We start from the raw sequence: 3,901 nt of genomic DNA on the forward strand, positions 1-3,901 counted from the left end.
AACTAAAAGCAGTCTGCACAGCAAAGGAAACAATCCACAAACGAACAAGCAACCTACAGAATGCAAGACAATATTTGTAAACTATATATCTAATAAGAGGCTAATATGCAAAATGTATACAAAATTCATACAACTCAACTAGAAAAAAGAAAATCTGGTTAAAACATGGGAAAAAGGACCGGTGTGGTGGCTCATGTCTGTAATCCCAGCAGTTTGGGAGGCCAAGGAAGGAGGATCACTTAAGCTTAGGAGTTCAAGGCCAGCCTGGGCAACATAGCAAGACCTCCATCTCTAAAATAAATAAACAAATTAAAGAAAAGAAAAGAAATATTAAAAAAAACGAAAAGACTTCTCCGAGCAGACGTCCAGAGCAGAGTCAGCCAGCATGACCGAGCGCCGCGTCCCCTTCTCGCTCCTGCGGGGCCCCAGCTGGGACCCCTTCCGCGACTGGTACCCGCACAGCCGCCTCTTCGACCAGGCCTTCGGGCTGCCCCGGCTGCTGGAGGAGTGGTCGCAGTGGTTCGGCGGCAGCAGCTGGCCAGGCTACGTGCGCCCCCTGCCCCCCGCCGCGATCGAGAGCCCCGCGGTGGCAGCGCCCGCCTACAGCCGCGCGCTCAGCCGGCAACTCAGCAGCGGGGTCTCGGAGATCCGGCACACTGCGGACCGCTGGCGCGTGTCCCTGGATGTCAACCACTTCGCCCCGGACGAGCTAACGGTTAAGACCAAGGATGGCGTGGTGGAGATCACCGGCAAGCACGAGGAACGGCAGGACGAGCATGGCTACATCTCCCGGTGCTTCACGCGGAAATACACGCTGCCCCCCGGTGTGGACCCCACCCAGGTCTCCTCCTGCCTGTCCCCTGAGGGTACACTGACCGTGGAAGCCCCCATGCCCAAGCTAGCCACACAGTCCAACGAGATCACCATCCCGGTTACCTTCGAGTCGCGGGCCCAGCTTGGAGGCCCAGAAGCTGCAAAATCCGACGAGACTGCCGCCAAGTAAAGCCTTAGCCCGGATGCCCACCCCTGCTGCCGCCACTGGCTGTGCCCCCCCACCCTCAACCTGTGTGTTCTTTTGATACGTTTATCTTGTTTTTCTCAAAGTTCCAAGTAACCCACCAAAAAAAAAAAAAAAAAAAAAAAAAAAAAGGAAAAAATACCTGAATAGACATTTTTCCAAAGAAGACATACAAATGGCCGACATGTATATGAAAAGCGTTCAACATCACTACTTATCAGGGAAATGCAAATAAAATCACAACAAAGAGATCACAACTTTTGGAAAGGATGTGAAGAAAAGGCAACCCTTGTACACTGCTGATGGAAACATAAGTTGGTGCAGCCACTATAGAAAACAATTTGGAGATTCCTCCAAAATTTAAAGAAAAAAAAAGAACTACATTTGATATAGCAATCCCACTTCTGGGTATATATTCCAAAGGAATTGAAATCAAGACCTCAAAGAGATATCTATACCCCCATAGTCATTGTAGTATTATTCACAATAGCCAAGATAAGGAAACAACCTAACTGTCCATGGGTGGATGAATGAATAAAGAAAATGTAGCATATATATACAGTAGAATATTATTCATCTATTAAAAAAAAAGAAATCCTGGGATTTGCAACAACATGATTGAACCTGGAGGACATTATGCGAAGTGAAATAAGACAGACACAGAAAGAAAAACAGTGTATGATCTCATTTATATGTAAAATTTTTGAAAGTTGTACTCACATAAACAGAGAACAGAACAGTGGTTGCCATGGTCTAGAGGATGGGGGAGATGGAGAGACGTTGGTCAAAGTTACAAATTCCCTGTTATAAGATGAGTACATTCTAGGAATCTAATGTACAGTATGATGACTACAATTAATAATACCATACCATTTACTTGAAATCTAAGAGACTAGATTTTGCATTCTTCCTACACACACACACACACACACACAAAGTAACTATGTGAAGGATGGATGTGTTAATTACTTGGTTGTGGTAGTCATTTCACAATGTATACATACATCAAATCATCATCTTGTACACCTTAAGTACACATAATGTAAATATACACAATTTTTATTTGCCGATTATATGTCAAAGAAGCTGGAAAAAAATAATTTCAAAAGAAACTGCTCCAGTAAGTCTTTGCTCTCACCATTAAGTTTTTTTGTTGTCACCAGTGACCTCACTATTAATTCATCATCAGCATTTAACATATTAGATCACTCGCTCCTCTTTGATACATTTTCTTCACTTGTCTTAGGATCGCACTACTTCATTGGCTTTCCTCCTTCCTCACTAAGGTCTTCTTCTCAGTCTCCACTGTTGGCTTCTCCTCTTCTCCCAACCTCTAAAGGTTGAAGGACTCTGGGACTCAGTCCTTAGATATCTTCTCTTACTCAACATTTATTTTCCAGATAATCTTATCCAATTCTATGGCTGTCGGACATAACTTCTGTATCTCCAACCGACACTTTTCTGAACTCCAGGTTCTTTTAACTGCCTTCACAACATTTCTCTTTGTGTATCTAATAGTCATTTCAAATATAGCAGATCCAAAAATCAAACTCTTAATATTTCCTTACAAACTTGTAAAATTCCTGTCTGAGTTGACAACAATTCCACCCTTGCAAATGTTCTTGTCAAAATGTCAGAGTCATCATTGATTCTGCCTCTTTCATTCCATGCCCTTTCTATACATTTTATTAGAAAAACTTGTTGGCCTGACCTATAAAACATATCCAGAGTCCAATCGCTTCTTGCTACTTCCACTGCTAGCATCTGCTCCAACTATCATCTTTCACCTGACTGTTGCAGTAGCATCCTTACCAGTCTCCCCACTTCCACACTCACCATTCCACAGCCTGTTCTTGGCAGAGTGATCCCTTTCAAATCTAAGTCAGACCACATCACTTTGCTCAAAATGCCCCCATGGCTCCTGAAGGCAAACCCTGACAATACCCTGTAGGTTTTGTGTGCCCTGGCCCCTGTGACCTCCCTGATTTCATCTCGTACACTCTCAGTCTTGCTCAATACACTTTTATCATGTTGGTCTCCAAGCTTCCTTACATACACCAGGCATGCTCCCACCTGAGGGCTTTGCACTGGCTATTCTCAGCTGCCTGAAATGATCTTTCCCCTCCTTCAAGTCTTTGCTGAAATATCCTCTTCTCGGAAGGCATTCTATATGACAAAATGCTACTCTGTTAGTCTACCCCTCACGTCCAACATACACACACATGCACACAGTTGTCCTCTGCTTGATTTTTACACCACTTATTACTTTCTAATGTATTATAGAAGTAACTTATTTATTACGTTTATTTTTTCTCTTCCTGGAATATAAGACACACAAGCAGGGATTTTTGTGTCTTTGATATACAAATATGTCCCAAACACTAGAACAATGCCTGGTGAAGAGTGGCAGGATTTTTTTTTTTTAGCAAAAGGCACTTGAACAACAGCAGATACAAAAGGGACACTCTGCCCTCCCTGTGCCAGGAGAGAAGAAATATTCTTGTCACCAGAAATGGGGAGTGGAAACAGAAAAATCTGGACAAGGAAACCTTGTTAAAATCACTCATCTCTGTTTAGCCTTCCCATACATTTTAGTTACTTTTGCACAATTGTCACACTTTCTTCAACCTACTCTATAAGCACTTAGATTTTGCCAGTTCTTTGGACCTTCATTTTCCTATGGGGGCTCCCATGCACATGTAGAAATTTGTATACGTTTCTCCTGTAAACTGTCTGATGTCAATTTAATTCTCAAGCCCAGCTGGAGACCGTAAGTAGGTAGAGTCTTACCTCTCCTACACAGAAACACAATTTGGCACTCAATAAATATGAGTTTAGGATACGAATTTGTAAATGAAAAACTAATTGAATTACTCGATACAT

The 3,901-nt window shown here is 42.8% G+C and overlaps 1 pseudogene across 1 annotated transcript; it reads left to right on the forward strand.

Annotated features, from left to right (window-relative positions):
* Window positions 1-347: 347 nt before the first annotated feature.
* LOC104655302 lies at window positions 348-1,129 on the forward strand (annotated as a pseudogene). Its single transcript, XR_746952.2, has one exon. The product of XR_746952.2 is annotated as a heat shock protein beta-1 pseudogene (transcript).
* The last annotated feature ends 2,772 nt before the right edge of the window (window positions 1,130-3,901 follow it).

Source organism: Rhinopithecus roxellana, chromosome 10 (genome assembly GCF_007565055.1).
Source record: "Rhinopithecus roxellana isolate Shanxi Qingling chromosome 10, ASM756505v1, whole genome shotgun sequence".
Taxonomy (NCBI): domain Eukaryota; kingdom Metazoa; phylum Chordata; class Mammalia; order Primates; family Cercopithecidae; genus Rhinopithecus; species Rhinopithecus roxellana.